The sequence below is a fragment of the Macaca nemestrina genome, chromosome 10 (genome assembly GCF_043159975.1).
Source record: "Macaca nemestrina isolate mMacNem1 chromosome 10, mMacNem.hap1, whole genome shotgun sequence".
NCBI lineage: Eukaryota > Metazoa > Chordata > Mammalia > Primates > Cercopithecidae > Macaca > Macaca nemestrina.
Genome location: NC_092134.1, coordinates 61,684,016 through 61,711,778, shown reverse-complemented (window position 1 = coordinate 61,711,778; position 27,763 = coordinate 61,684,016). Strand labels below are relative to the sequence as shown.

The 27,763-nt window shown below is 39.7% G+C and overlaps 1 long non-coding RNA gene across 1 annotated transcript; it reads left to right on the top strand.

Moving 5' to 3' along the window:
• The first annotated feature begins 380 nt into the window (after positions 1 to 380).
• Positions 381 to 26,203, top strand: LOC105473372 (uncharacterized). Its single transcript, XR_011609034.1, has 4 exons — positions 381 to 515; positions 3,228 to 3,309; positions 14,307 to 14,425; positions 25,955 to 26,203. It is a non-coding gene; the product is annotated as an uncharacterized lncRNA (long non-coding RNA).
• The last annotated feature ends 1,560 nt before the right edge of the window (positions 26,204 to 27,763 follow it).

The following is a 27,763-nucleotide window of genomic DNA, read 5'->3' as shown; positions in this document are numbered from 1 at the left end:
TTCTCATTTAGGGCTGCAGGTCCAGGCTTGAGGGTGGAGCCCTCACCAGGGACCACTCCCTTTTCTACCTAGTATTGCTCTGCTTCTTGTTTGTATCACCTTCGCTTTCAGATTCTTGTAGAAATTAATGTAAGTATCACATGTCTTCTTGCCCATGTAGCGAATCTGGTATGAGACTGGAGTTTGGCAGACTTTTCAAATTCTTCTGATCTTGCTTAGCAGTTTACATTTGGAATAATACATGGCAGACACCTTATTGCATGACAAAATTCTCAACACATTGTCATAGAATTCTAGAATAAAGAACCTTAAGGAAACTTTTTACCTCATTGCCCAGACTTGAAGCTAAAAAATACATATACTATCTCACATGAGTGAGTATAATCTTATCCAGCTCTTGAATACTTCCTTTCCTTTATGTACGCATCCATTATGGCTAGAATTCTTTTCTACTCCCTTATTGATCCTTCAAAAACCAGCTCAATAACACTTCCTCTGAGAAGCTTTTTCAGAGTGTAAGAATTTTCTCTTTTCATTAAAAATTATTTGAACATATTTCTAATGGCTGGGCAATCCAGCTTAGAGATCATCATACTTTCATTTGTTATTTGAGGGCATTTAGTTTTTTATTCTATATGTGTTATACTAAATAGCATAGTGATGACTGGTTTATGGAAAAGTCTTGGACTACCTTGTGGAATTATTGCATCAAAGGCTATTGTTAAGCATTACTTAATTGCTCTTTGGGAAGATTTCAACAGTTTCTAATAACTCAGTGTATGAGTGTACTGGTCTCACTGCAGCTTCAGCAGCACTGAATATTATTGCTTCCTTAATCTTTACCATTTAGATTAAAAATGGTGTCCTGTTTTTAATTTATAAGAAATGAATCTTGAAGGAGGGCATAGAAAACTACACAGTCTGTGTAGTCTTCCAAGGAAAAGCATTTTGGAATAATAATAGTAGTAGTTTACTCTGTGCTAGGTACTGTTTTAAACACTTTCATACATTAACTTACTTAATTCTCACAACAACCATATGAGGTAGGTACATTATTCATTTTTGTGCCAATAACAAAACTGAGCTCAAAAAGGTTAAGTAAGAAAGCATGGGTGATAGACACTCAGATTAACTAATGATAGAAGGAAATACTGGCAGTTAGGGAATTATTATTTGTGTTGTAATAGCAAAGGTATAGCTTGTTCAACCAGCACTGAGATTTTCCAAAAGAAGAAAAAAAATCCAGTAGATAATTGTGCTAATGGGACAGGAGAATTGAGAGAATTGAACTATTGCCATTCAACAGCCCCTCTAATTGCCCTCTGACTGAAGTTTTTATTTTCTCTAAAGCAATTGGCAGCAGGTTTAAAAACTTTCACATTCATGGTTAGTGAATTTAATTACACTTCTTCTAAGGACAAAGGCCAAAAGAAAACCAGTAAGTGGGCCGGGCATAGTGGCTCACGCCTGTAATCCCAGCACTTTAGGAAGCTGAGGCGGGCAGATCATCTGAGGTCAGGAGTTCAAGACCAACCTGGCTAGTTTCACCATGTTGGTGAAACTCCGTTTCTACTAAAATACAAAAAAGTAGCCAGGCATGGTGGCGCGTGCCTGTAATCCCAGCTACTCAGGAGGCTGAGGCAGGAGAATTGCTTGAACCCGGGAGGCAGAGGTTGCAATGAGCCAAGATCATACCATTGCACTCCGGCTTGGGCAACAGGAGTGAAACTCTGCCCCCTGCCCCGCAAAAAAAAAAGAAAAAAAAAAAAAAAGAAAACCAGTAAGTGTCAAAATAATTATATCTTGGGTGAGTACAATGTTAAAAGGAATAGTATTTAGTTAAAAATATTTAACATACATAGTTGTTGACGTGAGAGATACTCATAATGTATTAAGCAAAAAATAATTCAAAAACCAGAATTGATGGTATGGTCCCATTTGGTTTAAAAAATATATTCCTAGAGGCTGGGCACGGTGGCTCACGCCCGTAATCCCAGCATTTTGGGAGGCCAAGGCAGTTGGATCACTTGAGGTCAGGAGTTCGAGACTAGTCTGACCAATATGGTGAAACCCCACCTCTATTAAAAATACAAAAAAACATTAGGCAGCCTTCCTGGCGCACATCTGTAATCTCAGCTACTTGGGAGGCTGAGGCAGGAGAATTGCTTGAACCCAGGAGCTGGAGGTTACAGTGAGCCAAGATCACACCATTGCACTACAGCCTGGATGATGAGAGCAAAACTCCACCTAAGGAAAAAAAAAAATATATACACACACACACACACACACACACACACACACAGATATATAGCCACAGAAAAGAAGTCAGGATGTGTATATACCTCCCAGGAGGTGGGATTGTTGGGGCTTTAACATTTTCTTTATTTTAACTGTATGTTTTTGCATCTTCTACAATGAATATTCTTGCTTTTGTAACTAAATAATGTAGTTTTCTTTTCTTTTTTTTTTTTTTTTTGGAGATAGAGTCTCACTGTGTCATCCAGGCTGGAGTACAGTGGCACAACCTCAGCTCACTGCAACCTTTGCCTCCCAGGTTCAAGCGATTCCCATGCCTCAGCCTCCTGAGTAGCTGAGACTACAGGTGTGCGCCACCATGCCTGGCTTTTTTTTTTTTTTTATATATTTTCATAGAGATGGGGTTTCACCATGTTGGCCAGGCTGGTCTCAAACTCCTAACATCAAGCAATCCACCCGCTTCAGCCTCCCGGAGTGCTGGGATTACAGGTGTGAGCCACTGCACCTGGCCTAATGCAGTAATTTTTTATGAAAAGGGAGATGGAGAAAGGAAGTGGTCACTTGATTATCACAGTACAGTGCAGAGGGGACATGATGGTTTTTTGAGTAAGTGGTTCTGGGTCATTTGATATTTGGGTGAGAAAATACGTAAATATTTTGACCCCTTTCTTGTACCACAAAGAAAATCAATTTCAGATAGATTATAGAATATATTGTTTAACCTTGTGAAAGGTTTTTGGGAAAAACAGAACAACTTTGTGACTTTGAAATGGGAGGACATTTCTTACTTACTTATTTATTTATTTATTTAGACAAGTCTCCCTGTCACCCAGGCTGCAGTGTGATGATGTGATCCTAACTCACCACAGCTCTCAATTCCTGGGTTCAAGTGATCTGCTTCAGCCTCCCAAGTAGCTGAAACTACAGATGTGCACCACCACACCCAACTCATTTATTTTTATTTTGTTTAGAAACAGGATCTCACAGGCCGGGCGCAGTGGCTCACACCTGTAATCCCAGCACTTTGGGAGGCCGAGGCGGACAGACCACGAGGTCAGGAGATCGAGACCATCCTGGCTAACACGGTGAAACCCCGTCTCTACTAAAAATACAAAAAATTAGCCAGGCGTGGTGGCGGGCACCTGTAGTCCCAGCTACTCAGGAGGCTGAGGCAGGAAAATGGCATGAACCCAGGAGGCAGAGCTTGCAGTGAGTGGAGATTGCACCACTGCACTCCAGCCCGGGCGACAGAGCGAGACTCCATCTCAAAAAAAAAAAAAAAAAAAAAAAGGAAAAAGAAAGAAACAGGATCTCACTATGTTGCCCAGACTGGTCTTGAACTCCTAGCCTCAAGCGACCCTCCCTCCTCAGACTGCCAAAGTGCTGGGATTATAGGTGTGAGCCACTGTGCCAAGCCCCAGTTTATTAAATAGAACACGAAAGTACTAATCAGAAAGAAAATAAGTTTGGCTATGTTAAAATTAATCATTTCTGGTCAGCAAGGCTCTATTAAGAGTGAAAAAGTTGCTTCCAGAGTAGTAGAAGATATCTGCAGCATGTATGTCCAACAAAGGATTCATATGCAGACTATAAAACAGACACCTGCAAATTAATAAGAAAAGTCCCATCAACTTAATAGAAAAATGAGCAAAGCAGTCACTTCATAAAAGAGGATATCCAATGGCCAATAAGCATCTGAAAAGGTGCTTAACATCTTTAGTCATCAGGGAAATGCAAATTAAAACCACACTGGATACCCCACCTACCACAATAGCTAAAGCGAAAAACAATAGAAAATACTAAATTGTTGAAGGAGATGCAGTTCAACTAGAACTCTTGTACTGCTACAGGGAATATGTTTAGTACAACCACTTTGTAAAAGTGTTTAGCAGTATCTGCTAAAGTTGAACACATGCACTTTGACCCATTGATCTCATGCCGAGGGCATATTCTCAAAAGAAATACCCATACCAGTTCTCTTCCTCAGTTTTCACAATGTCATTTTTGCTGCAGTTATTGATTATAAAACTCACAAGGCCAGTAAGACTCAAGGTATAAGGAAATATATTCCACCTCTTGATGGAAGGAGTAGCAAAGTTAGATGCAAGGGGAAAGGTGGCAGAGAGGTATTATGCATTGGGGGTTGTTATTCTAACACTATACCATGTTGTTGCTTTCTCAGCTCCTGGGTATCTGCCCTCTTTCTGCTAGGCAGTCTCCCCTCTCCGGCAGTGATCTTGGCCAAGACTTAAGACAACTTCGTGATAGGGTTTCACCAGGTCATCCACATGCTCCATGGGAAAAATCCCTTGCTTTGACAGCCGGGATTTTGACAGTGCTAGTCGATCTCAGTGTAGCAGCACCTTTCTGGTTCACCATCAGAGAGGCAGGCATTTTTGTGTTTTCTGGAATCCCTGGCCATGAGTCAGCCCCCAGAGTAATAGTCCATTTAATTTTCTCAGGCATGAGTCAGGCACCAGTCATCTCTCTCTCCAACTAAAGGAAACACTCCTCAAAGGTACACTTAATGCCCCCTCACTAGGCGTGATGTTGGAAGATGGCAATCTCCCACTCCTCTCCAAGTTGGAGATTTACAGCCTGACTACTACTCCCTCTAAAGAAACTCTTCCCTACTCTTACAAAAGCTTTTTCCTCTCAGATCCCATTTTATGACCCTTACCCAGCTAAGGAGTCTACAAGTTTTGCAACACCTTGTAGACTTGTGTCTAAACCATTCTTTTTATAAGTTCTACATAGAGAGATGTATGTCTCACCCTCAATTCAGTTTCCTGTTGTCTATTATACCACTTCTCAAGCAAAACTAGGCTATTAGAGTCAATTCTATCCTAAAACCCCATTTGTTAGCAGCGTACACATATGTGTGGCTAATGTGTAGCAAAACACTATACACTAGTGTATATGTATGATAATAGAGGGTATGACAAAGTTTGGTGAGACCTCTCTACCTAACTGCTTGGTGACTGAATTGTGAAGGGGCATGACATGTGTGAGGGGTGACTGTGATTATAAATCAGGTGGAGGGAGTTGTGTGAAATGAAGCTAGAGAGGTATGATGAGATCCATTTGTAAAGGCCCTAATACTAGTATAACCCTGGGGCAAAAAACAAATCTATTAGTCTTCCTGTATGGAAAAGTACTGTAATTTCTATTCCACCGCATTGTTGATATTAAATGAGTTAATATATGTGAAAATCCTTTGGAGAAACCATGTATAGTAGACAGTAAGGGTTCCCCCAAAATGTCCATGTTCCAATCCTCAAAAATGGTAAATATTTGCCTTCTGTGGCAAAGAGGACTTGCAGACATGGTTAAGGTTAAGAATTTTTAAATGGGGAGATTAACCTGGATTATCCAAGTGGACCCAACCTAATAAAAGCAGAGGACCAGTCAGCAAGATAGTGGACTAAGAAGCTACAGGCCCTCCTCCTCCCACAGAGTCACCAAATTAATAGCAGTATACTGACCAGAATACCTCTGTGGGGATGCTAGAGGTCAGTTGAGAAGCTACAGCACCAAAGTTATTATAAAACTAAGAAGGGGGCTGGGTGCAGTGGCTCACACCTGTAACCCCAGCATGTGGGGAGGACAAGGCCGGCAGATCACCTGAAGTCAGGAGTTCGAGACCAGCCTGACCAACATGGCAAAACCCCGTCTTTACTAAAAATACAAAAAAATTAGCCAGGCATGGTGGCAGGCACCTGCAGTCCCAGCTACTTGGGAGGCTGAGGCATAAGAATTGCTTGAACTCGGGAGACAGAGGTTGCAGTGAGCCAAGATTGTACCACTGCACCCCAGCCTGGGTGACAGAGTGAGACTCCATCTCAAAAGAAAACAAAAACCAAAAAGGGAGTACCAGCAAAAGGGATAAGAAAAGAAGGACATTATATAGTGATGGAAAAGTCAACGTTTTAAGAAAATATAACAATTATTAATATTTATACACCAAACCTCAGAGCACTTAAATATATGAAGTAAACTTTGACAAAATTGGAGATAGAATTACATAGCCACATAACAGTAGGAGACTTCAATACCCCACTTAAAAAAAAAAAAAAATGGAGAGAACAACCGGCAGAAGATCAATAAGGAAATAAAGAAATTAAACAACACAACAGATCAATTGGATCTAAAAGATATATACAAACCACCCCACAGTTGAGTATACATTTCTTTCTAGGGTGCATAAAACATTCTCCAGATAAACCACATGTTAGACCACAAAACAAGTCTTAACAAATTCAAGAAAATTGACACCACAATGGATTAAACTGGAAAGCAATGGCACAAAGAATACTGAAAAATCTAAAAATGTGTAGAAATTAAACAACATACTACTCTTGACCAATAGGTCAAAGAAGAAGTCACAAAGAAAATTGGAAAATAACTTGAGACAAATTAGAACGGAAACAATATTTCAAAACTTATGGGATGCAACAAAAGCAGTACTAGGAGAATTTTATAGCTATAAATGTGTACATTAAAAAAGAAGATCTCGAACCAACAACTTAACTTCACACCTTAAGAAACTAGAAGGAGATGAACAAACTAAATCCAAAGCTAGCAGAAGGAAATAATAAAGATTAGAGCAGAGAGAAACTAAATAGAGAACAGAAAAACAGTAGAAAAAAATCAACAAAACTAAGAGTAGCTTTTTGAAAGGATCAATAAAATTGACACCCCTTAGCTAGATTAACTTATAAAAAGAGAGAAGACTGAAATAACTAAATTCATAAATGAAAGAAAAGACAGTACAATTAATGCCAAAGAGATAAAAAAAGAATAGTATAAGTGAATACTATGAACAATTGTACAGCAACAAATTGGATAATCTAGAAGGAATAGATGAATTCCTAGAAATATATGACCCACCAAAACTGAATCATGAAGAAATAGAAAATCTGAGCAGACCAATAACAAATAAGAAGATTGAATCAATTCAATAATCAAAAACCTCACAACAAAGAAAAGTCCAGGACCAGATGACTTCACTGGAGAATTCTGCCAAACGTTTAAAGACTAATTAACATTTATTTTCCTCAAACTCTTTCAAAAAATTGAAGAGAAGGACACACTTCTAAGCTTAATCTATGAGGCTATGATTACCCTGATACCACAGTGAAAAACACTACAAGAAAAGAAAACTACACACCAATATCCCTGATGAATAGTGATGCAAAAAATCTTCCACAAAATACTAGCAAACAGAATAGCACATGAAAAGGATTATACAGCACAACCAAATAAAATTTATTCCTGGACTGCAAGGATGGTTCAGCTGATGAAAATCAGTCAGTGTAATACACCACATTTACAAAATGAAGAGCAAAAGCCACAAGATCATTTCAATGGATGTAGAAAACACATTTGACAAGATTCAACATCCTTTTATAACAAAATACTCAACAAACCAGGAATAGAAGTAAAACTACTTCAACATATTAAAGGCGATTTATACAAAGCCTACAGCTAACATTATACTCAATGGTGAAAGACTGAAAGTTTTTCCTCTAAAATAAGGAAGAAGGCCAAGATAACCACGCTGGTCACTTCTATTCAACATAGTTTTAGAATTTCTAGCCAGAGCTATTAGCAAGAAAAAGAAAAGTATCCAGATTGGAAAGAAAGAAGTAAAACTACCTCTGCTGGCAATTAACATGATCTTATATGTAGAAAACCACAAAGATTTCACCGAAAAACCTATTAGAATTAATAAACGAAGTCACCAAGTTGCAAGATACAAAAACAACACAAAAATTAGTTGCATTTCTGTACACTATCAATAAACAATCTGAAAAAGAAATTAAGAAAAATTCCATTTACAATAGTATCAAAAAGAATAAAATACATAGGAATAAACCTAACCAAGGAGGTAAAACACTTGTGTGATGAAAATTATAAAACATTGCTGAAAGAAATGAGAGAAGACACAAATAAGTTACAAGACATCTTGTGTTCACGGATTGGAAGACAATATTGTTAAGATGTTCGTACTACCCAAAGCAATCTGCAGATTCAATACAATCCCTATCAGAATTCCAGTGGGGGCCAGGCACAGCGCCTCATGCCTGTAATCCCAGCTCTTTGGTTGGCCAAAGTGGGTGGATCACTTGAGCCCAGGAGTTTGAGACCAACATGGGCAACATGGCGAAACTCAATTCTACATAAAAATACAAAAATTAGCTAGATGTCGTGGCATGCTCTTATAGCCCCAGCTACTCAGGAGACTAAGCTGGGAGGATCTATTGAGCCTGGGAGGTTGAGGCTGCAGTGAGCCATGATTCCACCACTACACTCAAGTCTGGGTGACACATTGAGACCCTGTCTCAAAAAAAAAAAAAAAAAAAAAACTCTAAAGACGTTTGTCATAAAATAGAAAAACTCATCCTAAAATTCATATGGAATTTCAATGGACCCTAAATGGCTAAAACAATTTTGAAAAACAGTAACAAAATTGAACGACTCACATTTTCTTATTTCAAAAATTATTACAATGAGACAGTAATCAAACTGATGTGTTCTGTCATAAAGACAGACAGATAGACCAATGGAATAAAATAGAGAGCCCAGATATAAATTATCTTATATATGGGCAAATGATGTTTGACAAAGGTACCAATAATAGACAATGCCAAAGGATAGTTTCTTTAACAAATGATATTGGAATACTGGGTATCTGCATGTAAAAAAATGAAATTGGATCCTTACCTTACACTATATACAAAAGTTAACTCAAAGCAAGTTAAAGACATTAACATAAGATCTTGGCTGGGTGCAGTGGCTCACTCCTGTAATCCCACCACTTTGGGAGGCCAAGAAGGGTGGATTGCTTGAGTCCAGGAGTTTGAGACCAGCCTGGGAAACATTGCAAAACCCTGTCTCTACAAAAAGTACAAAAAATTAGCTGGACATGATGGTGTGCCCCTGTGGTCCCAGCTCCTCAGGAGACTGAGGTGGAAGGATCTCTTGAGTCCAAGAGCAGAGGTTGCAGTGAGCCAAGATTGTGCCACTGGCTGCTCTCCAGCCTGGGCAACAGAGCAAGACCTTGTCTGAAAAAAAAACAAACAAACCCATTAACATAAGATCTAAAACTTTAAAACTCCTAGAAGAAAATGCAGGAGCAAGCTTCATGGCATTTGACTTTGCAATGATGTTTTGGATATGACAACAAAAGCACAGGCAAGAAAAGCAAAAATAGACAAATGACACTACATTAAATTTATAAATTTTGTGCATCAAAGAACACAATCAGAGTGTTCTTTGGGGAAAATAATTGCAAATCATATCTCTGATAAGGAGCTAATATTTAGAATATAAAGAACTACAACTCAACAACTGAAAAATCAAAAAATCCAATTAAAATATGGGCACAGAACTTGAATAGACATTTCTCCAAAGATGACATACAAATAAATAAGCATATGAAAAGACACTCAACATCACTAATTATTAGAGAAATGCAAATCAAAACCACAAAAAGATATCACCCATAGCCATTAGGATGACAACTCAAAAAAACAAAAACAAAAACAAAAAAACAGAAAATAACAAGTGTGGACAATTATGTGGAGAAATGAAACTTGTGCACTGTGTTGGGATGTGAAACAGTGTGACCACTATAGAAAACAGTTTAAAGGTTCCTCAAAAAATTAAAAATAGAACTACCATATGATCTAGCAATTCCAATTCTGGATATATATCCAAAAGAATTGAAAGCAGGATCCCAAAGAGATAGCAGGGTCTCAATCCCATGCTCATGGCATTGCTATTCACTACAGTCAAGAGATGGAAGCAACCCAAATGTCCCTCCATGGATGAATGAATAAACAAAATGTATTATATACATACAGTGAAATATTATTCAGCCTTAAAAAGGAAAGAAATTCTGTCACATTCTACAACATGGATGAAACTGGATTGAGGACCTTATGCTTAATGAAATAAGCCAGTCACAAAAAGATAAATGCCATATGATTCTGCTTATATGAGGTATCTAAAGTTCACAGAAACAGAAAGTAGAATGGTGGTTACCAGGAGATAAGGGGAAAGGGAAAACAGATGTTTAATGGGTACAAAGTTTCAGATTTCAGAGGTGAAAAAGTTCTAGAGATCCATTTCACAGCAATGTGAATATACTTAACACTATTGAACTGTACAAATAAAAATGGTTCAGATTGTAAATTTTATGTTTTTTACCACAATTCAAACAACATAGGTAAATGCAAAAGAGAACTCTTCCTAACTATGGTCAAAGAAAGTGATGTAACAACAGAGGAGTCAGAGAGATGCTGGTTTTAAAGATGGAGGCAGGAGGTTATGAACCAGGGAACATTGGTGGGCTCTAGAAGCTGGAAAAGGCCAAGAAATGTGTTCTTCCTTATAGCTTCCAGAAAGGATCACAGTGATGCTAAAACCTTGATTTTAGGACTTCTGACCTACAACACTGTGAGATAATAAATTTGTGTTGTTTTCAGCCACTAAGTTTGTGATAATTTGTTACAGCAGCCACAGAAAACTAATACAGCATGTCAGCTTTGAGTGACAGGGTAATGCAGCACAGGCTCTGGAGCTCAACTGCTTAGGTTCAAATGCTAACTCTGCCACTCTCTAGCTTTGTGAACCTGTTTACTTAACCTCCCTGTGTCTCAGGCTCCTCATCCACAAATTGTTTTCTGGGGTGGGGGCTGGGGATGGAGTCTCACTCTGTGGCCAGGCTGGAGTGCAGTGGCACCATCTCGGCTCACTGCAATCTCTGCCTCACAGATTCAAGTCATTCTACTACCTCAGCCTCCTGAGTAGCGGGGATTACAGGTGCATGCCATCACACCCAACTAATTTTTGTATTTTTAGAAGAGATGGGGTTTCACCATGTTGGCCAGGATGCTCTTGATCTCGTGACCTCGTGATCTGCCCACCTTGGCCTCCCAAAGTGCTGGGATTACAGGCATGAGCCAACGCATTCGGCCTGTTTCTGTTGTTGTTGTTTTTATGAGACGGAGTCTCACTCTGTCATCCAGGCTGGAGTACAATGGTGCAATCTCGGCTCACTGCAACCTCTGCCTCCCCAGTTCAAGCGATTCTCCTGCCTCAGCCTCCCGAGTAGCTGGGATTATAGGTGCCTGCCACCATGCCCAGCTAATTTTTCTATTTTTAGCAGAGACAGGGTTCCACCATGTTCGTCAGGCTGGTCTCGAACTCCTAACCTCAGGTGATCCACCCACCTCGGCCCCGCAAAGTGCTGGGATTACAGGTGTGAGACCATGTCCGGCCCATAAATTGGGGTTATTAATAGTACCTCATGACGTAGTTGGGAGGATCAAGGGAGTTAAGTCACCTAAGGTACCTAGTACAGTTTCTAGTAGACATTAAGTAGCCAATACGTTTTACCATTACTATACTATTCGACATGACTAAAGAGCCATACAACTGCAAGGTTCTTCTTTTATATTTATTGGTGTTACTATTCTGTGAAAAAAGATGAGTCCCAATCTGATATGCATAAAGTGTTTGTGTAATTCATTTTGCAAAAAATAATTTTTTTACACCAAGCTATATTAACCAAACCTCATTCTTAAACTTTTGGGGTCATTTTTCTCCTGATGAGATAAGGCATACTAATAGGCACAAGGCTCACTATGCTTCTTTAGCCTTTTCAATATTTATTCTCCTAAAATGCCTCGTGTATTCAGGCCATCTGGACTATTACTGATTCCAGGATATACTCTGTGCTTTCTAACATCACCACATTGTTCTGCACATTCCTTTTAGAGGGCTATTGGTTCTGTACTGGCAGAAAGTTCACTGGCGTCTGTGAGAATGTATATGTATTTCTGCATTTAGAATTAGATCCTGGAGTGATTCAGGAATGGTAAACTAACCTGTGTGCCAATTTACAAATTCCTTTCCTCTCATTTAATTTTCACCTCCACCCCGACCTCCAAATGCTCCTGGAGCCCTTAAGGGAAGAAATAGGAGATATTACAAAAAAAGTAGGAGGTCCTCTCTAGATGTCTAGATCACTGGGTTGCCTGCTCAGCTTCCCTCTGGTAGAACGGGGGAAAAGTCAACTGACTTGAGAGGACACGTGGTCTCTGAGCCATCTTTGTGCCATGATTGCTGTCCCATTTTCCCTAAGAACTGGATGGATTTCACCAGTTTTTACATAAGTAATATGACATTTTGGAGGGTTGGGCTGTTGGAGGGTTTTTTCACTACCCACCCATCAGAAGTGGGTTGAGAAGCCACCTTTGGCTTCTCAATTATAATTAAGATTGTTAAGGTGACTTGACCCTGTTGGTGTGTAATTAATAATACAGCCTCCATGAGATATAAATGCTCTTTTAATTAGCATGGTAAAACAAAAGGGAAGATACACTCTTACACAAAGGAATAAGAAGCTTATTACACAAAACAGCTTGGGTTTTGTTTTGGGGTTTTATTACTTTTCATTTGGAATATTTAAACATATACAGATTAATATAATATACATTGATAAATTCCATGACCTAACTTCAACCCTTATGGACATGCTGCCATTCTTGTTTATCTAGACCACCACTCATTCCCAGTCCCTGCTAGATTTTTTTTATGGTCCTATTCTTTTGAGGTGAATGTTTCTACATTGAAATACATACATATTTTTAACTGTACAACTTTGACAAATGATATGCCTATGTGAAGCACTCCCTTGTCAAGATATAGAACATTTCCATCATCCCAGAAATTCCCCTGTGTTATTTCCTGTCAATCCCTCCTCTTTTCAGAGGCAAGACCATAGTTTTGCCTATTCTAGAACAACATACAAATGGAATTATGTAGGATGTACTCTGTTGTGTCTGGCTTTTATCACTATAATATCAGAGCTTTCTGTGCATGTATAAGTAATTCATGGCTTCCCATTGCTGAAATGTATTCTATTGTATGATGTCATCAACAATCTCCAGGATGGCACCTTTTTAGTCCCCTGCCAAAATGAATAGGGAACTAAATATTGATCTGTGTTACCCATAGGACATAGATGAAATGACAGTGTGTGACTTCTGAGGCTAGGCCATAAAAGACATTGCTGCTTCAACCTGCTTTCCCTGGGATCACTCATTTTGGGGAAGGCCAGTTACCATGTCATGAGGACGCTAAAGCAATCAGCAGAGAGGCCCATATGGGGAGAAACTGAGGTCTCTTGCCAACAACCAGCACTGTGTAAAATAGATCTCCAGTCATTGTCAAGCTTCCAGCCTGGCCAAATGTTAACTGCAACCTCATGAGGGACTTCAAGCCAGAACCACCCAACAAAGCTGCTCCTGAATTCATGACCTACAGAAACTATATTTATGGGAGATATGGGTCTGCAGTTTTTCTCTCTTGTAATTTGGCATTAGGGAAAATTGCTGACCTTATAAATAGTGAGTTAGAAAGTGTTCCCTCTCCTTCTGTTTTCTGTAACAGTTTGTAAAGAACTGGTATCTTTTGTTCCTTAAATCCTTGGTAGACTTCACCAATGAAAACATCTAGGCCTGGTAATTTCTGTTTGGAAAGTTATTAATTATTGATTCAATTTTTAAAATAGAAAGCCCTGTTCAGTATATCTCTTTTTCTTTGTGTGAGTTTTAGTAGATTGTGTCTATGCAATAATGGGCAGTGGCCAGGTCAAAGGTGGAACAGGACACAACCAGCAGAAAAGCCCTGAAGCAGGAAAGAGCTTGGCATGTTAAAGTAAGGGAAAAGTGGCTCTTTTGTCTAGAACCTAGTGAGCCATAGTGGGAGTGAGACAGGAGGTGGGAGCATCAGGCACAAAGAGACTAGACCAATGAGCTTTGCCTTGACAGAATTTAGGACTCTATCTTAGGGCAATGGGAAATCACTGACAGCTTTTACAAATCTCCTTGAATCTGAGATGTAGCCACATTCTGAAGTCCTCATTCTCTTTAAGATCTGCATTCTGCAAAGCCAAAAAATCTGTCTGGGGAAATTCAGCAATGACCAGTATGAGAGTAGATCAACAGGCAAACATTGATTTCTTTTTTTTGGCACAGGTATTAAAGCAGTTGTTCTCAACACTGGCGTCAAAGTGGAATCACCTGGGGAGTTTTGAAAATTCCTACTTCCTTGAAACCCCAAGTTTAGAGACTTGATCTAACTTGTCTGAGATAAGGTAGGAGGATTTCTAAGTGCTTCTCAGTGATTCATATGTGGAGCCAAGGTTGAGAACCACTAGCAGGGAAGCTAGAATGTTCACAGATTTAATAATTTGTATTCTACCATGTATGCATTCATTTTCAGAAAGAAGTTTTAAAAATAGCCAATATGTTTGCCAGGAACTATACTTAGTGCTTCAAAAAGGTAGGCTTTTTTAATGGTCATGACAACCCCTCAAGAATTTTCTCACATACAATTAAATTTTTTAAATCTTATTTTCCCCCATTGGATAGATAAGGAAATTGAGATATAGAATTTGAATAATTTGCCCAAGGATTGACCACTAATAAACAGAAGAGCTGGCATTTGGACTCAGGAAGTATGGCTCCTAAGTCCTCTTTTGCATCTACTGTTCCCAAACCTCTATTTATGGAGTCAAAATTAAGATGACAACCTGCCTGCTTTCTACATTGCCAGCACAAGGAAAGAGAACTGCTTCTTTTAATTCAGGTCCTCCAAAAACCAGACCCAAGCCCAATGGGAAAAAGTCATAAAATAATAATCTCCACCAAAAGGGAAGAAATTTTATATTTATATATTTTTAAACCACATAATGAAATTCAAGTGTTATAAAGAAAAATTACTAGAAATATAAAAAATTAATTATATTGGTAAGTAAATTGAAAAAGAAGTAGGTCACTGTAGTGGCCTAGAAGGTAAAGTAGAAGAACTCTCTCAAGGCATACAGCAAAAAAAAGTGATACGGAAATTAGGAGAGAAAAAATAAGCAACGGGAGGAAAAAGTCAAGAGGTCTAATATATAAAATTACAGGCATTCTAGATACATAAAAGAAACATTGGAGGAGGGCTAAAGACCTAATTTTATAAATTAAAAGAGCTCCCAGAAAATCCAAGGTAGACTAAATTGATGAAAAATGATATATACAAAATCAGGTAAAATTCCTGAACTTTGAAGAGCAAATTATTATTTGCTATCATTTAAAAAGAAAAAGTTGTCAAAAAAGAAAAAGAATCAGACTTGCATTGTACTTTGTTGGAAACTTGAAAGCAGTAGAACGTCATCTTTAGAGAAAAGGCAAGATTCTCTACTTAGCCATGATATGTGAAGTATATCCTAAGCCCCTGACTGGCTGAATGGACCCCTCTTGGCCAAGGAGAACCCAGAAAAACTAAAAATTGAATTTCTAGGCCATGACAAGACAGGAAGTCAGTCACAGTCACACCTCAGTATACCCCTTTGTTCATTAACTGTTACCAGATCTTGTCTTTCTTCTTCTTCTTTTTTTTTTTTTTTTTTGAGATGGAGTCTTGCTTTTTCACCAGGCTGGAGTGCAGTGGCACAATCTCAGCTCACTGCAACATCCGCCTCCCAAGTTCAAGCGATTCCCCTCCCAAGTAGCTAGGACTACAGGCATGTGCCACCATGCCCAGCTAATTATTATTATTATTATTATTATTATTGGTATTATTATTGGTATTTTTAGTAAAGACAGGGTTTCACCGTGTTGGCCAGGATGGTCTCGATCTCTAGACCTCATGATCCACCCTTCTTGGCCTCCCAAAGTGCTAGGATTACAGGCGTGAGCCACCACACCCGGCCCTGGATCTTTTCTTAAGAGTTAAACAGAAAGCAGCCTTGGAAAACAAAGAATGGAAAACCCTTCCACTAACTTCAGCTTCAACTACCACCTGACACTATGGCCAGACTCCCCTCCCTTGTGCAGTACAGACATGGCAGCTTACCAGTTTCACAAAGTATTCCTTCCTGATAAATAACCACTGACCATGTTTCTGGCCGGTTTACAGAGGCTACCCACACAGCACCTCTGTGTCCTAAGTTTCACATTTTGATGTATAGAGCCTAATTTTACTGCATTTTAACGTTAAGTCTCCACCCCAAAGTGAATGTATGTAACATGTATGTTTGCTTACCATGCATGACCACAACCCCCCCCTTCGTGAATATTTATAGTTTCTCCTTTAGCCTGTTAAATATGTGTTTAGCCAACCCATTTAGCATAAAACTCCTGTCCCACCCTACCTCCCTCAAACTGTCTGCTTTTGGTCTTAGCTGGAGGCTCTGCTTCCCAGACTACAGGTTGCAGCCCTACTCAAGAAATAAAGTTCTCCTTTCCAGATTTATAGATCTCATGGTTTTTAGGTTGACAGATATAATTAATCTGTCAAAGGAAAAAAAGGTCTTTGAGAATGTGCAGTAATTCAGAGGGTCACTCACATGACTCGTCTGAGAAAGATATTAAAGAAAAGACAACAATTAATCTGTACAAGCACCTCAAAATCAAAGAGAGAAAAAACAGAATGAGCAAAAATACACCCTGCCGTGTGTATGCATAGTTATACGTAAATGAATAAGAATATACTGAGTGTATTATTCTCACACTGCTATAAAGAACTACCTGAGGCTGGACATGGTGGTTCACACCTGTAATCCCAGCACTTTGGGTGGCCAAGGCAGGCGGATCACCTGAGGTCAGGAGTTCAAGACCAGCCTGGTCAACATGCTGAAACCCTGTCTCTACTAAAAAATACTAAAAAATTAGCCAGGCATGGTGACAGACACCTACAATCCCAGGTACTTGGGAGGCAGGAGAATCGCTTGAACCCAGGAGGTGGAGGTTGCAGTGAGCCGAGATGGTGCCGTTGCACTCCGGTCTGGGTGACAGGGCGAGATTCTGTCTAAAAAAAAAAAAAGTATGTAAATATAAAAGCTGTTCAAAAGATTAAAATGATGAAGTTAACAAGATAGTGGGCAAAATATCTCAAGCAAATGCAAACAAGTCAGCAGAAATGCCACCAATAATATAAGAGTAAGTGGAATTTAAAATAAAAAACACTAAACAGGGTAAAGATCGACATTATGTAATTTTTAAAAGGCACAATTTGGCCAGGTGTGGTGGCTTATGCCTGTAATCCCAGCACTTTGGGAGGCCAACACAGGCAGATCACTTGAGGTTGGGAGTTCGAGACCAGCCTGGCCAACATGGTGAAATCCCATCTCTACTAAAAATCCAAAAATTAGCCAGGCATGTTGCACGTGCTTTTAATCCTAGCTACCCAGGATCCTGAGGCAGAAGAATTGCTTGAACCCAGGAGACAGAGGTTACAGTGAGCCGAGATCGCACCACTGCACTCCAGCCTGGGCGGCAGAGGGAAACTCTGTCTCAAAAAAAATAAAATAAAAAATAAAAAGTACAATTTATGCAAAAAGTATAATTTTATTGTACTTATTTTATTTATTTTTTCAGAGACTGGGTCTCACTCTGTCACCCATGCTGGTAGGCACTGGCATCATCATAGCTCATTGCCACCTTGAACTCTTAGACTTGTGATCTTCTTGCCCCAGCCTCCCAAGTAGCTAAGACTACAGGCATGTGACACCATGCCCAGCTAATCTTTATTTTGTTTTATTTTTATTTTTTTTTGTAGAGACAGGAGCTTGCTATGTTGACCAGGTTGGTCTTGAACTCCTGGCCTCAATCAATCCTCCTGCCTTGGCCTCCTGAAGTGTTGGCATTACAGATATAAGCCACCACACCTGGCCTGAAAAAGGTAGAATTTTTAAATTCTATACACCAAACATCATACTGGTACATCATGTAAAGCAAAAACATTAGAAATGCATAATATAGATAAGTATTTAGCGGCAGACATAAGTATATTTCTCTTAGAATTGATCAATTCTAGGGGAACAGCACAATAAAGCACAAAATTACCTTGCTTTAATGGCTACATTTAGAATCTCGTATTTCTCTAACAGACAATATTCTCTCTTTTTTTTGTATGTCCTTAGAACATTTATATATACCATGTATTTTCTCATGAAGAATATTTAAAAAAAATAAAATTTTAAAAGTAGAGATACTAGTGACTACCTTCTCAGATAATAACACAATAAAAATTAGGGGAAAACCAAAGGTAAGTTAGAAACTATTTTGGAAGCAGTGAAAAGAAGACTGCATACCAAAACTTATAGGACATTTGAAAGCTGAATCCAAAATGAAATGTTTGCCATTAAATAAATTTATTATTAAATAAGAAAAACAAAAAGGAACTAATTTTTTCATCTTAAAAATTAAAAATTAGCAAAGTATACTGAGACAGGAGGATTTAAAAAATAATCTAGTAGCCAAAATCAATGAAACAGAGAACAAACAAAAAGAATAGAAAGTGTGCATAATTACATAAGCTGGTTCTTTGAAAACAAAATAAATAAACTCATGAGTCTGATAAAGTAAAATGGATACAGCAAAAATAGACACAATTAGGCATGAAAAAGAAGACATACTACATATTCAGCAAAGCGGAAAATAATTATGAGACTACAAGGGGACTTCAAAAAGTTTGTGGAAAAAAAATGGATTAAAAGATAAAAATAAACAGGAGGCTCACTTGAGGCCAGGAGTTTGAGATCAGCTTGGGCAACAAAGAGAAACCTTTTCTCCACAAAAAGAAAAAAGATAAAAATAAAAATTACAAATTTTATTTCTCAACATGAGTTCCATCAAGTCCAAGACAGTTTTGTAAGCAATAATACCAGCCATTTAGCCCATCCCTAAAGAACTGAGGGTCCTGGGAATTTAACCATGTTGATGTAGACTTTTTTACATTATTTACTTAAGGAAAATGGGTGCCCTTTACAGACTTTTTAAGATAAGGATACAAAAATAAGTAAGAAGGAGCCACATCAGGACTGTAAGGTGGATGCCTAATGATTCCCCATCAAAACTTTCACAAAATTGCCCTTAATTGATAAAAGGAATGAGCAGGAGCATTATTGTGGTGGAGAAGGACTTCGGTAAACCTTTTCTAGATGTTTTTTCTGCCAAAACTTTAGCTAACTTTCTCAAAACACTATCATTATAAGCAGATGTTATTGTTCTTTGGCACTCCAGAAAGCCAACAAGAAAAATTCCTTGAGTATTTCAAAAAACTGATGCCATGACCTCTGCTCTCGACCAGTCCACTTTTGCTTTGACTGGACCACTTCCACCTCTTGGTAGCCATTGCTTTGATTGTGCTTTGTCTTCAGGAGTGTACTGGTAGAGCCGTGTTTCATCTCTAGTTACAATTCCTTGAAGAAGGACGTCAGAATCTTGACCCCTCTTGTTTAACATTTTCATTGAAAGTTCTGCTCTTGTTCACAACTGATCTGGTGCAACAGTTTTGGAACCCATGAAATGTAAAGTTTGCTCAGCTTTTCAGTCAGAATTGTGTAAGCTGAACCAGTTGAGCTGTCTATGGTATTGGCTATTGTTTGTGCTGTTATTCATCAATCCTGTTCAGTTAGGGCACAAAAATGATTAGTGTTTTCCTCAAAAATTGGATGATGTTCCACTGCAGACTTCATCTTCAATATCATCTCTTCCCATCTTAAAAGAAGCTACCCATTTGTACACTGCTGATTTCATTGGGGCATTGTCCTCATATACCTTTTGTAAAGCATTGGTGATTTCACCTTTCTTCCAATCAAGCTTCCCCATAAATTTGATGTTTGTTCTTGCTTCAATTTTAGCAGAATTTAAGTTGCTTTGATTGGGGCTTTTTCAACCTGATGTTGTATCTTTCTTAGTACCTCAAATTAGATCCTGTTCAGACATGTTATAACAAGTTAGTACAAGTTTGCTTTGGTGCAAACAAATTTTGGAATTTGTGTATAGGGGTTTTTTTTGTAATACACATTTTTTTTTTTTTTTTTTTTTGAGACAGAGTCTTGCTCTGTCGCCCAGGCTGGACTGCAGTGGCACGATCTCAGCTCACTGCAAGCTCCACCTCCCGGGTTTACACCATTCTCCTGCCTCAGCCTCCTGTGCAACTGGGACCACAGGTGCCCCCCACCTCGCCCGGCTAGTTTTTTTGTATTTTTTAGTAGAGACGGGGTTTCACCATGTTAGGCAGGCTGGTCTCGATCTCCTGACCCCATGATCCGCCCGTCTTGGCCTCCCAAAGTGCTGGGATTACAGGCTTGAGCCACTGCGCCCGGCCATAATACACATTTTTTATGAATCTTTTAAAGTCTTACTACCAGCAATTTTACAGCAACAAATTTGAAAGCCTTAAGCAAATGAATAATTTTTTAGTAAAATATTTTACCAAAAATTGGTACTCTGTATAAAATTGCAATCTTTACAAAAGAAATAGTGCTACGGACTAAATTGTGTCCCCTAAATATTCATATATTGAAACCCTAACTCCCAATATTTGGAGATAGGGCCTATAAGGAGGTAATTAAGAGTGGGACCCTAATCTGATAGGGTTGATGCCTTATGAGAAAAGGGGGCTTGGCTCAGTGGCTCACGCCTGTAATCCCAGCATTTTGGGAGGCCGAGGTGGGCAGATCACAAGGTCAAGAGATCGAAACCATCCTGCCTAATATGGTGAAACCCTATCTCTACTAAAACTACAAAAATTAGTTGGGCGTGGTGGTGCACCCCTGTAATCCCAGCTACTTGGAAGGCTGAGGCAGAAGAATCACTTGAACCTGGGAGGCACAGGTTGCAGTGAGCTGAGATCGCACCACTGCACTCCAGCCTGGCAACAGAGTGAGACTCCGTCTCAAAAAACAAAAACAAACAAACCAAAAAAAAAAACAAAAAACAAAAAACAAAGAAAAAATAAGAAAAGGAAGAGTCACCAGAGCTCTCTCTCTTGCTTTCTGCCATGTGAGGACACAATGAGAAGACAGTCATCTACAAGGAGAGTCCTCACCAGGAATTGAATCAACTGACACTTTGATCTAGGACTTTCCAGTCTCCAGAACTCTGAGAAATAAATTTTCGTTGTTCAAGTCACCCAGTCTGCAGTATTTTGTTATGATAGCCCAATCAGACTAAGACAGAATTTGGTTGCAGAAGTGGGGTGCTGATGTACAAATATCTAAAAATGTGGAAGTGGCTTTGAAACTGGGTAATGGATAGAAGCTAGAGAAACTTTGAGGTGCATGATAGAAAAGGCCTGGATTACCATGAAGAGACGTTGGTAGATGCTCAATGATTCCTAGATAGCTATGGCCAACCTAGTTTCTCCCCTCTTTTCTTCTTACCTGGAGTTCTCAGAATAATGATAGAATGTGACGGGAATGTGGTATCCTGAGATAGGGAGGACCTTCCCCAAACAGCCCAGGCCTTGTTTCTATCCCTCTTAGGAAATGTAACATCTTGAATTAGGGGGAGACTGACCAGGACAGCCTGAGCTTTGTTCCCTTCTCCTCTGGAATCAGGGTGTCCTTTAAAGCTTTTCCCAGTGACACATTTTTTCTCTGAAAGTATATGACCCAGTGTTGGCCACCTTTCTGTGTCCCTCACTTGTGGTGCAAGTGAGGCACATGTCGTTGAGACTCCATCCATCCCAGGCAGATTTTTTTAAGCCTTGGGGGAAAGCTCATGATGGATCCTAGGCTTCTTTTGCCCCTTGCTGCCTATCTGTAAGTAATAAATCTGTTTCATATAACCTGTTGCATGTTAGTGTGTTTTGTCTCATGGACTCAGTCCAGCATGCAGTAGGTGGAAGTATTCAGATTCCTACTCCTGTTGGTTGGTATAATGGAGGATCTTTGCTGTCCTCCACATAGCAGAGTCCTCCCTTGAAATTGGTTATTGCCATTAAATAAATTTATTATTAAATAAGAAAAACAAAAAGGAACTAAGTAAGACTGCTTGACAAAATTGGTGCAGTGAGCAGGGTCCAGTCTGACAGAACCATGACTTTATTGGAGAAACAGGAGGAGTTATATACCTTAATACTCAGCCCTGGATAGAGATGTCAGCCTAGGGAAATAGGGTCTAAACATGCAACTGGATAATTTACAGGGAAGAAAGAATAACAAGTGGAATGTAGGTTACATAATCCCTGCCCCTTGCCTCACAGATGTGAGGGAGCTGGTTGCATGGACTGAAGCAACAGGAAGAAATGTGGAAACAGGGAAGTGTGTGCTCAGTCCCCTGGCTGTTGGGCATTTATGTAATCACTCATTCCTGGAGCTGGAGAGCTCAGGAATTGGGTACTCAGATGGACTCTGAGACACAGGGAACAAGAATGAAGTCCTCAGATGGTCTCTGAGGCATCTAAGAGGGAACCAACAAGTGCGGCATGTGCCTTCACAGGAAGGGAAACTTATGATCTAAGGGACAGATATGGGGAAAAACAAAGGACATATTATCTTGGCTGTCTTAGATAGTTGTTCAAGGAGAACAGAACATTTTGCTCTCCTGAAAAAAAATGGCATAAGTAGGGATGGGAACCAGGTCTCCACGCTCCCATTGGAGGCAATGGCCCTATACTTCTGTCAAGATAAAAGGAGAAAAAATAAACCCATTGTATCAAGAAGTTTTGGAATAATGTGGTAATCCGTGGTGCTTATCTGCTGGTAGAGTTTATCTCCTTATAGGTGGGACACTTTGGGCCATTTCCAGTGCTAGTGACCATGGTTACAACCACTGAGTACATTATAGGAATTGACATTTTGGCTGCTTGTGACACACAGCATCACCACCACCTAACGGGTTATGCCTCCTGACAGCTAAGAATTCAAGCCTTAGCAGTGGGGCATATCCACTCCTGCCTGCCACTCAAGTGACTTAAGCTCCAATGGGTTATTCAACAAAAGCAGTGCTGCATACTAAGTAGAGAACAGGATATTATTGAGTTAATTCAAAATTTACTATGGACAAAAATGTTACAACCCATCCTGTTACAATGTAACAGCCCAATTTGGCTGGTCAAAAACACCTTCCAGGTATGAAGATTAACAATGGACTATCATATGCTGAATGTCAAGGCTACTTGGATAGGAAGACAAAAAAAAAGAGTATCCCAGATATGGTCAGGGAAAAATGTTTAACCTTGGCAGTACCCACTCATAAAAAGGAGGCCCAATGGCTCGTAGGCCACTTTGACCACTAGACACAGCATGTACCCTACTTGGATGTTTTTTGGTTTCCCTTAGTCAAAGTGACTAGCAAACTTAACTTTGAATGGGGCCCTTTGCAGCAGAAGACCTTGGAAGTCATTTAACAAGCCATGGCTCAGGCACTACCTTGAAAACTTTTAGAGCCTGCTAACCTGATGAAATTACAAATGTTTGCAACCTCCATGCATGCTGATTAGAGTCTGTGGCAACAGAAAACTGCCACTGAGGTATATCAACCTGTGAGATTTTGAATATGTAAGTTACCTGAGACAGTCACCAGATATACATCTTTTAAAAGGCAATGTCTTGCTTGTTATTGGACACCGGTGGAGACTGAGCAACTTATGGCAGGGGTGCCACATGCAACAATGCAACCTGAACTTCCCATTCTTACTAGAGTGCTCACAACCCCCCAAAATAAAATTGGATCAGCTCAACAAAGCTCCATTATCAAATGGAAATGGTACAGTCAAGATTGGAACCAACTGGAACCCCAAGGGACCAGCAGGCTCTATGAACAAATGGCTAGCTTACCAGAAGGGACCAAGGAATGTTTAAGGTGTGTTTTGACTCTTCCTGTGGCCACTTGAAGCCCAAGACTCAGAGGGTGCCTACTGACTGTATGACACAGTTTACTGATGACTCTGCAAAACAACAAGCAGATTGGGTCCACTGGGCTGGGGCTACCATCTGGCCAATGTAGGGCCATCTTTTGACTGAGACTAAACGTGAACATTTTGCCAATGGTCTGCACTAGGTGCAGTGGTGATGACCATGCAAGCCAGCCCTACAATCATATCCTGTTACATTTTCACTGATTCATGGGCTGTTGCTAACAGCCTAGCCATCTGGCACGAGAATGGCAATTAAATGACTGGACTATTAAAGAACCCACTGTTGGGGGACAAGAACTATGGCAACAGCCCTCTACCTGGAAGGGACAAATATACAGATGCTCCTTCACTTACAATGTGGTTATGGCCCAATAAACCCATTGTAAGTTGAAAGGATCATGAGTTGAAAATGCATTTAACACACCCTAACATATGGAATATCATAGCTTAGCCTGGCCTACCTTAAATGTACTCAGAGCACTTACATTAGCCTACAGTTGGCCAAAATCATCTAACGTAAAGCTTATTTTATTTTATTTTATTTTTAATTTAATTTAATTTCTTTTTTTGAGATGGAGTCTCGCTCTGTCGCTGAGGCTACAGTGCAGTGGCGTGATCTCGGCTCACTGCAAGCTCTGCCTCCCAGATTCACACCATTCTCTTGCCTCAGACTCCCGAGTTGCTGGGATTACAGACACCTGCCACCACACCCAGCTAATTTTTTGTATTTTTAGTAGAGATGGGGTTTCACCATATTACAATAAGATGTTGAATATTTTGTGAAATTTATTCAATACTGTACTTAAAGTGAAAAACAAAATGGTTATATGAGTACTCAAAGTATAGTTTCTACTGAATATGTATTCTTTTGCACCATTGTAAAGTTGAAAAATCATAATTCAAAACATCATTAGTTTGGTATGTCACTTGAGTAGATACTGGGACTACCATAGCTGCCCTTGAAAAGAACCTATGTCATGTTTTTGGATACCCTATGAGACTTCTTTCTGGTCAAAGAACATCCTTCACTCCCCCCAGCAACATGACAATGAATACACTTTAGTGGGATATGAAGGACTTCACATGCACACCATCATCTGCAGATAAATGGAGCTATTCAATGAAACAGCTGCCTCACAAAGCAACTGAAGAAAGAGCATTAAAAAGCTCTTGTAGTGGGTTGGTACTTCCATTTGACTAGGGCAGTATGGACACTAGACACTGCACTCCATCACAAGAGAAACACAGCAATGCAGCATACGTTGGCAAACACTGAGTTTGTTTGGGGTGGAGGTGGACCAGGTAGCAGTCCAATTAGGCTGCACCTATGAAATTCCAATCTTAGTGCTCCTGATCATTCATTTTCCTTTTTTCCTTTAAAGTGCAAATCGTGGGGGTGGTTTATGGTTCACACAATAGTGCTCCAGACGGAGTTTTCTAACTCTTATCGGGAAGTAATGCTTTCCCTGGGATCCTCCCTTCTATAGGATCCCACAGGGGTGGGTGACATCAGAATGTCAAGTTTATACAGAATGTGACTTCCTTTCCCGGACTAGATGGCTAAGGCCAAAAGATCGACTGGCTCTGTCACCTGGGCAACAGAGCAAGACTCCATCTCAAAAAAAGAAATTAAGTTAAATTAAAAGTAAAATAAAATAAAATAAGCTTTATGTTAGATAATTTTGGCCAACTGCAGGCTAATGTAAGTGCTCTGAACACATTTAAGGTAGGTCAGGCTAAGCTATGATATTCCGTATGTCAGGGTGTGTTAAATGCATTTTCAACTTACGATCTTTTCAACTTACAATGGGTCAAACAACAAGGGCAATCAATGGATGCCTGCAGAGGTAGTGGGCTCGGGACAGGGACAGACAGACAAAGTCATTACACCAACTCAGAGCAACCCCTGTCTGATAGGCAGAGAACATCTGAGGCTGAGGGAAGGAGAAAGGGGAACTAACCTGTCAATTTGGTCTTTCTATAGGATCATGGATGCAGAGGCCTGGAAGCATGGGACCTTTGTGAGGTTTTCCCAAGCTGGGGACACTATGACATAGTGTTGGATTTGCCATCCTGGACCTTACTTTGTCACTGACCAGAGTGACTCCCTTGTCCTGCCAGTGATCAACTATGCTGATAATCCTAACACAATGGATTCTAGGCTTCTTTTGTCTTCCTCTGCATATCTGTAAGTAATAAATCTGCTTCATGTAACTTGTTGCATGTTAGTGTGCTCTGTCTCACTGGCCTCAGGCAATTGGTAACACTGCAACCCAGGATGCAGTGGGTGGAAGTGTTTAGAATCCTATTCTTAGTGGCTGGCATAGTGATGATCTTTGTTGTCCTTTCTGCAGTGGGAGTCCCCCTTTGGGATTGGTTATTAGTGAACCTGCTTCACAATAGAAATATGAACATCAAAGGAGATTCTCTTCCAGAGAAGAAAAGAGAGAGCTGGAGAGAAGGCCTCCATCTTCTCAGATAATATATAAATAATCATGAGCAGAATATTGGCAGAAATATGGTGTTAAAGGCCATCCAACCCAGGATGCAGTGGGTGGAAGTGTTTAGAATCCTATTCTTAGTGGCTGGCATAGCGATGATCTTTGTTGTCCTTCCTGCAGTGGGAGTCCCCCTTTTGGATTGGTTATTAGTGAACCTGCTTCACAATAGAAATATGAACATCAAAGGAGATTTTCTTCCAGAGAAGAAAAGAGAGAGCTAGAGAGAAGGCCTCCATCTTCTCAGATAATATATAAATAATCATGAGCAGAATATTGGCAGAAATATGGTGTTAAAGGCCATTCTGGTGAGATCTCAGATGAAAATCAGGAACATGTTATTGGAAACTGGGGAAAGGTGATTTTTGTTATGAAGTGGCAAAGAAGTTGGCCAAACTTTGTTCTACTGTTTTGTGGAAGAAAAACTTGCCAGCAATGAAACTGGAATCTTTAGCTGAGGAGCTTTCTAAGTAAAGTGTTGAAGGTGTGGCTTGTTTCCTCCTGAGTACTATAGTAAAATGCAAAAGGAAAGAGGTGAATTAAAAAGGGAATTTTTTAAACAAAAGAAACAAAAACTTAAAGATTTGAAAAATTCTCAACCATCCATATTGCAAAAAAAAAATCAAATCAAACTTTTTTCTAAAGGGAACATCAAAGATATGGCTGGATTATCACTTGATAAAGAGTTTTTGGGGTTCTATTAGCAGAAACACTGCCAGTTTGAACTGAAGGGAAGGGAGATGGGATAAAATAAAGGCTGCCAAATTTTTGGAATTCTATAGCACAAGATCATAGAGCTATTTGGCTGCAAATGCTTGCCCTTCTTCAAGAAAAGGGGAGATTAACCCAAAGGTGATTTCAGTGATCACCAGGGCTGCCACTCCCACCACAGGTCCAGGAGGGAAGGATGTTTCCTATTATGTTTCAGAAAGTGGGGTTCTTACAGAGAGCCACATGGAAGGGACCCTGGCAGAAAGCCATAGGGGCAGGGCCCTGGGAGAGCCCAAGGGGTATGACCACACCACAGAGCCATGGGGGTGATGCTGTCACCACATGGGTCCAGAAGATGGGATCATCACTTCAGTGGATCTGGAAGATGGAGCATCAAAAGAGGATTATTCTTTTTTTCATTTCGACTTGTATTTTAGATTCAGGGGATGTAAAGTGCGGTTACATGGGTTTATTGTGTGATGCTCAGTTTTGGGATATGATTGATTCCAACACTGAGGTAGTAAGCATAGTAACCAATAGTTTGTTTTTCAACCCTTGTCCCCTCCTACCCTCCTTTGTGTAGT